This window comes from Astatotilapia calliptera, chromosome 3 (genome assembly GCF_964374335.1).
Source record: "Astatotilapia calliptera chromosome 3, fAstCal68.1, whole genome shotgun sequence".
Taxonomy (NCBI): domain Eukaryota; kingdom Metazoa; phylum Chordata; class Actinopteri; order Cichliformes; family Cichlidae; genus Astatotilapia; species Astatotilapia calliptera.
Window position 1 is genome coordinate 82,085,654 of NC_137424.1, and position 9,966 is coordinate 82,095,619.

General features: G+C 43.6%; 1 long non-coding RNA gene across 1 annotated transcript; it reads left to right on the forward strand.

The window, feature by feature from the left end:
* The first annotated feature begins 2,611 nt into the window (after positions 1-2,611).
* On the forward strand, positions 2,612-8,481 carry LOC113010184 (uncharacterized). Its single transcript, XR_003270292.2, has 3 exons — positions 2,612-2,769; positions 7,829-7,882; positions 7,998-8,481. It is a non-coding gene; the product is annotated as an uncharacterized LOC113010184 (long non-coding RNA).
* Positions 8,482-9,966: the final 1,485 nt, after the last annotated feature.

Here is a 9,966-nt window from a genome sequence, read left to right on the forward strand (position 1 = left end):
TCCTCTGTGGTGCTGACAGCGGCGTCTTTGTGTAGGACGACAAGATGTCAGGATGACATTTCTATTCTTCTTGGGAACTTATGACACAAGAGTGTGTGTGTCAGTGAAAGCACATTTGGATGAGAGTCCTTCCTCTGGTTGATACCAGCTGAGGGGGAAGTTCAGGCTTGTTCTTCCTCACTGTCCCTACCATGGTGAGCTTTCTTTTCAGCAGCTCCTGACCACCTGTCTCCTGAAGCACCGTGCACTTGTGGATTACCAGCTTCTGCAGTCTTTTCCTCAACACTAACCCTCATATAGTGTGAATGATGTTGTGAAGCTGGTTAGGGTTTAGAATGTACGTGGTTAATGATGTGCTTTTGAACACACCATGTGTGAAATAGTCCCATGTGACCCCGTGGGGAGCTGTTTATCTTGTGCCTTGTTTCTCTCCTGTTCCCACCTGTGTTTTTCCCTCTGAAGAACTGGTAACCAGTGTGAAACGTCAGGGATGCTCGATCAGACCAGTGAGAGCAAACAAACCCAGCCCTCCCAGCTTATGGTTTAATCTTTATTGGGGGAGAAAACTTTTTAAGCCCTAATTTTGACAGGGAGTAGAGTCTTTGAAGCCTTTTCTGGATCCTCAGAGGGGATGAAGGAGGCAGAGGAGGAAGCAGAGATCGGTCTGTGTTTCATTGTAAGATAGAGACCTGGACCATTCTGGGAATGACAGCCGACTTTGGCCCATCGGTGGAGGATCTCGTGAAGAGAGACGGCAGGGAGAAGGACAGTGTTTCATCGATAACAGCTCCAACACCTACAGTGTATATAATATATACATCAAAGTATATTTGCTATACTTAATGTATATAACATCATGTTCTTCTGTCCCCTTCACAGTGCAGGAGCGTGTCAGGATAGATTTCACTGCGTGTTGTATTTGTATAACTGTGCATGTGACAAATAAAGAAACTTGACTCTAATCAGCACAAACGAGGCTCTGACACATGGATTGTTTTTATAGTTGATCTAAAAGGATTAACCCCAAAATGTGAAAACAAGACCATCAACAGGCAAGACAGAGCTGACAATGTTACTGATGTCTGTCTGTAAATAAAGGGTGAGTGGAAACTAAAACTGGGGTTGGGAAACTTGCTGTGATCACTAACAGCTGCACGAGTTCTGGAGTCACCAATAAAACAAAAAGTATAAAAAAGGTTTAGCAAGCTCAGCATTACATAGATAAGGGATTAGGTGGGGATACTTTCAATGCAAACCCAGGATGAGAGCACGAGGTGAGGCAGAGGAGGAGCAGGGAAGTGATGAAGGAGGACCAAAAGGATTCTTCTGTATCTTTGGGTTTGCAGCAATAAGCAGGTGGATTTTTAATGTTTCTAACTGTTTGCACAGTTTCCGTGCTGTTATTCTTTAGCTTTGGGGCCGTTTTATAATAGTTTTGTCTGAGGTGTTTAAGCTTCTATTTGTTCATCCACAATATTGTTTAGCTGATTCTATACGAGCTCGTTCCAGTTCTTTCAGTCAGTCTGTTGCTTCTCTCCCGATCATTTTCCCTGTTCCTCATAAATCCCAAGGGTGGGGCCCGTGGGTCCATGTTAGAGTCTGGACACATTTCCACCCTGAAAAGAAGAAATGACATTCAGTTACCTTTGTGTGCAGCAGAAATGCCTCCTGGGTGCACTGGAGATAGAAAAGCACATTCCTCACTTATTTTAAAGCTAATGCATTCAACAGCATTTCTATAAAATCAGACCTGATTTTTATTCCATCATATTAAGCCCATCTCTCAGCATAAACATTACTGTCATGGGTTACTTTGATAACTCCAAACTACAGGAGGTCAGAGGTCGTTAGAAGCTCCCTGGCTGTGCAGAGGCAGGAGGCGAGCTGTAGGAAACGCTATGACAGCTGATGAGGAATTGTAAATGCTTTTTGTTGGAAGACGGCAGCTCGTGAAAGGCAGATGTGCAATGCTTTTGTGCTGTGTGAACGACCATCGTTGAACATCTATAATCCAGTTTTAAGATCCCTTTTTGTCAGGTGTGACTGCACTTAAAGAGGCCTGGAGGCCTTTTCAGAGGCGTCTCTCTTCGTGCATGAGAGACAAAGGTGCCACCCTGTCTGCTGGCTTTGTTATCTTCACACCTCGGCTCATATGATTAGGTAGAGGATGATTAGGGGTCCATGACCCTCTTGGGGACTCTCCCATATGGCTAAATGTGGGACTCTCCATCAGCAGCTCCTTACACTACGCTGAGCTGGATGACTGAGAACCGACATACTTCCAGGTGAATGTAACGCTACGGAGAAACTACAGCGAGAGTAAACCTGCTAACTTTGGTGTTTTTTCAAGTATCGGGTAATTTTATATGTGACTTTTTCTATCAGGTGAACAAACTGTGCATGCATATTCACGCTAAAGTTAAATGCAGAGAAAGCGCAGAGTCTCTGCTTTCAGAAACAATTGGATTAGTTTCAATTGAGCGAACGGTTCAAACGTTACAGTGATTTAAAAATAATTTGCAAAAACCTGTTGGATTGTGAGTTTCAGGCATTAAATGCAATTCTACATCCGGACACTAGAGGGCGCAGAGCGCGATGGTGGTACCGAGCAGTGTTTTGGGGCGCAGAAGAAGAATTTCGCAGAAAGAACTTCCTGTTGTGAAGCTAACGCCAGCACAGCATGTGTGTCGTTTGTGTTCACGGTTTACAGAAGATTATTGTGTTTTCGTCTACTTGTTACCCAGGCTGACAGCAGCTTCACTGCCTCAGGTTAGTAAACACGAATTACGATGAATGTGCACGGCGCACCTCACAGTACAGGCTGTTGTTCGCTCATTCGCACATCAGGATGCGGGTCATTGTGTGTACACTGTGGCTTTAGGCTGCAGGTTGATGGATGCTAATGCTAGCTGACTTGGCTAATGCAGAATACAGTGGAGCCCCGACTTACGAAAAGTTCAAGTTACGAAGGCACTGAACGGCAATACTTCTGCCCGTGTTACGGCAAAATGCCCGCGTAACGAAATCCGCTGGCTCTGATTGGCTGAGCCTTCAATGCCCACAGTGCCTTCCAAATCATGTGACAACCCCTTGGCTTCCGTACTTGCTGTCACTACCCGATCCGTACCGGAAACCCGATCGGTACCCCGCATGCGCAAATCTTATGTCACTTCCTCTCTTTGCAAACATTGCGACATTCAATATATTTGAATGATACGGTTAGCGCCCAGTTAGCTCCTAGCATTTCTCAGCAGCTCTGCCTCCTTTTCGACTACCAGGACATTTAAACAATGAATAATCCGTATCCGCAACAAATTTTTGCTTTTCTCCTCAACAGAAAGCGTTCCCCGATTGAACAACAGCGCCGTAAAATAAGAAGAATGGTGCCTAATGACAGAGTTAATAATACAGACTTTATAATATGTCACGTGAAGATTCAGCAGCCAGATGAAGTGTTTACTGGCAATTGACAGTGATAGCAGACATTATCATCACTTTTCCAACAATCCTCTCCACACAGACAAGCATAAACACACTCGATTATCACTAAATCAAATTTAACACACGTTTGTAATGACGCTAATTCAGTTTACAATAGGGTTCATTCGCTCAGTCAGCAGGTGGCGGTATCCTCGTACACTGGGGAGTACACTGCCATTAAAGGAACAGAAGAAGAAGAAAACCCCTGCACATGCGCGGTACGGATCGGGTAGAACCGATTTGTACGGTCTGACTTTGCACATGCGCAGTAAGGATCGGGAGTCCCGATCCGTCACTATCTTTTAATTTTTTTATTTTTGTCTACATTATATTAAATGTTTCATTAGCGGAAACATGTTAAGAGATACTTGTTATTCTTAACATCTTAACAGATACTCTGACCTGTAACTATCGTAAAATGCTTCGACCGGAAGTAGACACCTTTCGCGCATGCGGGGTACCGATCGGGTTTCCGGTACGGATCGGGTAGTGACACCTGCGCTTCGCTGTTCCACTTGAACCACGCAGCTAGCAAAATGAAGCGTAAAGTAGGGCTGGGTATCGTCACTGATTTCTAGAATCGATTCAATTCCGATTCACAAGGTCCCGAATCGATTCGATTTAGTTCGATTCGATTTAAATCTGGGAAATTTTGACAGTCAGAAATATAATTCAGATCAGTACATTTACATATTTTTGTATCAATAAAAAGGAAGCTGACACACGCAAGACTTTATCACAGGTGTGAGCGTCACAGCAGAGGCCTTTGTGTCAAAGTAGCTGAGGATAAAACACAGAAAAACATGAAGGAGGTTTTCCTGTTCTGGGATTTTATTAAAATATTCTGCAGTACATCAAAAACGAAAGAAAACCATTAATCAACATATGAACATTACCTCTGACGTTACAGCGGTTTTATTAGAGACACGGTTAAGCGTTTTGCATTTTGAATAATTTTAAAAAGTTAAAATTTGTTCAGTATTGAACAGCAGAAATGAGGTTTTCTTTTCGGAAGAATGTAAAAGGGAAAAAAACAGCGGCTGACAGCGCTGTAAGCAACAGTAGACTTGTGCGTAACAAGCAAGCGAATAATGAAGAAAGGGAAACTGTTCCTGAAGTATAGAGAGAGAGAGAGCTAGCTGCGCATCGCGATGGACGCAAAACAGTAAAAGTGAATTCATGACGATGTTTGTGTGAAGCGTTTGGATCTTCTTTTGCTGCTGGTTCGGTCAATATTGTTTGGAGAGAGATCAAACTAACAGCTTTAGAATCAGCGCATAAAGGGCGTGAACACAAAGCGCCGACCCGCCGACAGATCAGAATCAGCGAGCTGTCGGCTTTCAGCCCCGACCGTGAGAAAGGCGCCATCTAACTGATTCTGATCCGCGGGTCGCGCTGTGTGTTTAAGTCTATGTGCAGAGTCCCTGTACCTGCTCTCATTTACTGTCTTAGCTGTTTGGTGGTTCTTGAAATTTTGTGAGATGTCACCTGAGATTCTGGCATTTCGGGCAAAATAAATTTATATTAAAAATCGATTCAGGATTTTAATGAATCGATTTTACGTTATCCAAGCCAGAATCGATTTTAATCGATGAATCGATTATAAAAACCCAGCCCTAGCGTAAAGTACTCTCGATGAAAACAAAGAGAGAAATTATTGATAAATATGAGCGAGGTGTGAAACTTAGTGCTATTGCACGCGAGTATGCCGAAATCCTTCGACCATAGGAACAATTCTAAAACAAAAAGAAGTCATCAAAGCAGGTAAACCTTCAAAGGGCACCACCATCATGTCCAAAAGGAGGACCCCCATACACGACGAGATGGAAAGGCTTCTCCTTGTTTGGATTAAAGACAAGGGAGAGACTGGCAATACCCCCACAGAGACTGTCATTTGCGAGAAGGCGTCCTCAATTTATAATGATTTAGTAAGTAAGGCAGCTTCCAATGAGCAGCCAACGGCATCGACGTCCTCGCAGGAGGCACCGCTAACCTCCCCAGAGTTCAGGGCATCGCATGGGTGGTTTTATCGGTTCAAGAAGAGGACTGGCAACCACTCCGTTGTGCGTCACGGCGAGGCAGCAAGTTCCAATCACAAGGCTGCCGAAGAATTTGTTAAAAAATTTGAACTTATAAATCAAGAAGGCTACATCCCCCAGCAGGTATTCAACTGTGACGAGACTGGCCTCTTCTGAAAAAAGATGCCGCGGCGTACGTACATCACCGCGGAGGAAATAAAGATGCCAGGCCACAAGCCCATGAAGGACCGTCTCCACCCTCGCCCTGTGTGCTAATGCCAGTGGGACTGTAAGGTCAAGCCACTCCTAGTGTACCACTCAGAAAATCCGCGTGCCTTCAAGAAACACAAAATTTTAAAGGAGAGGCTCGAGGTTATGTGGAGGTCCAACCCCAAGGCCTGGGTGACCCGACAGTTCTTTGTCGAATGGGTCAACTTGGTTTTTGGCCCTGCTGTCAAGAAGTTCCTCGAGGAGAACGAGCTCCCCATGAAGTGCCCTCTGATCATCGATAACGCCCACCCCTCTGGCCTCGAGGACGATATCCTGGAGGAGTTCTCGTTCATCAAGGTTCTCTTCCTCCCTCCCAACACGACCCCTCTCCTCCAGCCCATGGACCAGCAAGTGACCTCTAATTTAAAGAGACTGTACACGAAACACATGTTCAAACGGTGTTCGGACATAACAGAGAGTACGCAGCTCAGCCTCAGGGAGTTTTGGAAAAATCATTTCGACATCGCTGCATGCCTCAAGTTGATTTCTTTGGCATGGCGGGAGGTGAGTCGTCGAACGCTAAATTCTGCTTGGAGGAAGCTGTGGTCTGATGCTGTTGCCCCTCGAGATTTTGAAGGCTTTGAGGGGGAACCTCAACCTGTAGTCAAGGTTGAGGAGATCGTAAATCTCGGCACCGCCCTGGGACTGCAGGTTGACGAGGAGGATATAAACGACCTTGTGCATGAACATCGAGAGGAGCTGTCAACGGCAGAGCTGCAAGAGTTGGAGGCGATGCTGCACTCATCAGTACAGCAACAATTCAGCAAGGAGGAGGCCGTCATACCATCGGCCGATATCAAGGACAATCACCCTGAAAAGACCTTTACCGCTCATGCTATAGAGCATTTTGTTGACATCTCCCACTTCAGATCCATTTTGAAAAGTAGACAGAGACAGACGTCGTTGGATAGATTTTTCACAAAGAGGCCAGCAACAAGTCAACCTTCAGGTGAAAGTGTGCCTACATGCAGCATATGTATGCATGCATACAGCTGACACATATATACACTTATTCCTCTAATTTTGAGTTATTGGTAATGTTTTTACCCAAATGCGATACTTCTTAAAATACAAGCAGACATTACAAAGAAAGCTGAAGTGTTACTAATTGTGTAAAAATGTCTGAATTGTTTTTTGTTGCCTTTCTTTTTTACTTGTAGTGTTTTAGATGTCAGGGCTGTTGGTGGATTAAAACTTTTTGTTAATAAAAATAATGTTCTCTCTGGTCTTTAATGTGCACTTCAGTGTCTGTTGCACTACCTCCTGATGTTTAAAGCCTGATTAATCTTTGAATTAAAAAATCAACAACTTTACACCTTAATGTTATGCCAGTTTCCCCCGTGGTGGTGCTGTATGTATGCATGCATACGTATGCTTTCTTCAGCCTCCACCACCTCCGCCACCAAGAACTCCGTCTCCAGCCAGCATCTAAGCACTCAAAAGGCGCGATGGCTGCTTCGATTTACAAAAAACCGTCGGGAACAGATTAATTTCGTAAGTCGGGGTTCCACTGCAGTGTGTTGCTGTGACATTTGTGAGGTTCCCTCAGACACACTCCGCCAGTCTTGTTGCTGTTAACAACAAAATATTAAAAAATCCACCATCTGTTCCACCGTCACCAGTTAATCTGGAACACCGGGTGATTTAACGCTACTCCGTGTTCATACTTGGAAGTATTAGCATGTTATTGACTTGGATACTATATTGTTTTAAGCCTTTGTGAATGTTTGTTCATTTTAAAGTGAAAACGCCATCTGCTTTTGGCACAAAACTATCGAATTTGCAGCTTCAGTTAGGTGGGATGGTTTGTCAGACATCACTGTAACATCATCCTACGGTAGGACCGTTTGTCAAACAGTGGTTACATGATGTCTGGAGACTTTCTGGTTCAGTTTTGTTTGTTTAGCAACTTCTGCTCATTTACGTAACTGCTGTTTTAGTCATGGCTTGTTTTCTTTGCTTGTAGAAATGGTTTCTATGAAGCGTTTCTTTTAGCTGAACGAACTGCTGGTGTGCGTGCATGTTTTATACATGTGCTAAAGTTAAATGTCTTTGTGCAGAACATTGTGTGCTTTGGAGAAACAGCAGAGGATCAACAAAGGTTCAGTTTTAAAGTAGGTACTGCTCTGTGTCCAGTGTAGCGACATAGCTAGCTTTGCATCATACCGAGACACGCTACTGGTGCTATAAAGTGATGTGCAGAGTTTGTCTCTCTCTTTGTATTTGCAGTCCAAACAACATGGAGAAAAACATTGTGTACTGCCTGCTGTGCAACAAGCCCCAGCTGTTCATTTGGAATCACCTGAGCGGAGTGTGCCTGAAACACGGCACAGCACAGGAGAGGGAGCAAGAAGCTTCCAGAGCTAAAGCCTCCCAGAAGCTGTTTTCCAGGGAAGGTCGACTCTGGAGCTTCTCGGAGCTGCAGGAGTTTTGCAAGGACGCAACATCTTGCACCAAACTCTGCAGTCGTCTTCAGAGTCGTGGCTTTATCATCACAGACACTCCCCAAACCTGCCCAACACAGAGGTCTGATGAGCTTGTTGCCACTCTGGCCAGTCCAGCTGTGGCTCCGGTTGACTCGGTCCATCCCTGATGGAGTCTCCCATAAATCCTTTGGCTGGACATTTGACTTGTCTTTATTTTTCCTTTGTTTGATGCTTGGCTTTTGTTGTGTCTGACCTTTTCTGATTAAAAGGAAATTGAGCTCACAGGACACCATGTTGCCTCAGCTGATGCAGTCCTCTTTGCAATAATGTTTATTTCCAAAGGAATTTCTAGAAATTCAGAACAGTAAAATTCACAGAATGAATTAGAAGATAACTCTGATGTAGTTAAACTAAAATCCTCTGTGGGGGTTAGTATATAAACTCTTAACACCTAGTTAGCATGAATAAGTGTTGAATGATCAACTCCAGACAGATTTGGTATTCAACACTAAGTCAGAGTTAACGTTCCAACTCTCCAATAAGAGTTAAATTAACTTATAAAGACACTTTAAAAGAGCTGAAATCAAATCTGACAGTCTTCATTTGGACATGTTGGATTTGCTGTGTGGTAAGGCACCTGGGCCAGATGGCTTTCTGACTTTACAAAACCTTCCCAGAAGAAAGAATAATTCCACTTTTTAACATGTATGTAGAAGCATATCACACGGAGGCTCTCCACCCACTGTGAGACAGGCAGTGAGTACTGAGAAACCTGCTAAACCTGCAGAACACTCATCATTTAGAGTCTGACGGGGGTTGACACTAAAATACTTTAAATGTTTAGCATGAAGATCAGAGCCTTGGATCCCACATTTGATTCGCTTTGTACCAAAGCATCAAGGGTTTCACAATATAAGAAGGGTTCTCATATAATTCATGAGAGATGTGATGCTAACGATGCAGCTTTATTATCACTGGACGCTCGTCAGGCCTCGGACAGAATAGACTGGTCAGATTTATTTAACCTTCTCCCAAGATATGGATTTGGAAATCATTTTCTCAGATGGGTTCAACTTTTGTAACAAACAATAGTTTCTAAACCTGTCACATTGGAGTGTTCCACTCATCAGGGGTGCCCGTTATCTCCAATGCTATTCATTCTGACTATGGAACCTCTGGTGATGACACTTAGAATGAGAGCTGTACTATTTGGTTTCCAGTTAGGAGATCAAGAGCAGAGATTGGCCCTAGGCCCTAGACTGGCTGTCTGTTAGCCAAGTTGCAAAATTAATGCTACAAATGGAGCTATTTAGACGATTTTCTGGCTATAAATGATTCAAAATCCTCCTCCGTCCTATTCCTGAACAAGGATGAAAGGTTATGCAGAGTTTTTATATTGAGTCACGTCCTCTGCCTCCTCCAAAAGAATCCTTTCAGAAGTTAAACGATATCTTTAATTGGTTAATTTGGAATAACAAAGGTCCTAGATGAAGACTTGGCTTGTTGTACCTGCCATATGAAAGAGGGGGTTACAATTCTCTGATCTTAAACTGTATCACTGGTCTGCACAGGTGCGCTCAGCCACGCTCTATTTTTCCACTGAGACACCTGCAGCCTGGATAAAAAGTGAACAAAAAACAGTGACAAACCTTCAGTTTGATCTGCATCTATGCTCTGCAAGCTGATTAAATATATATATATATATAATTTTATTTTATTTTAAAGTTTCCACTTGACAGAAATATGTTTTTGTTTGAGATTCCCGAGGTTCG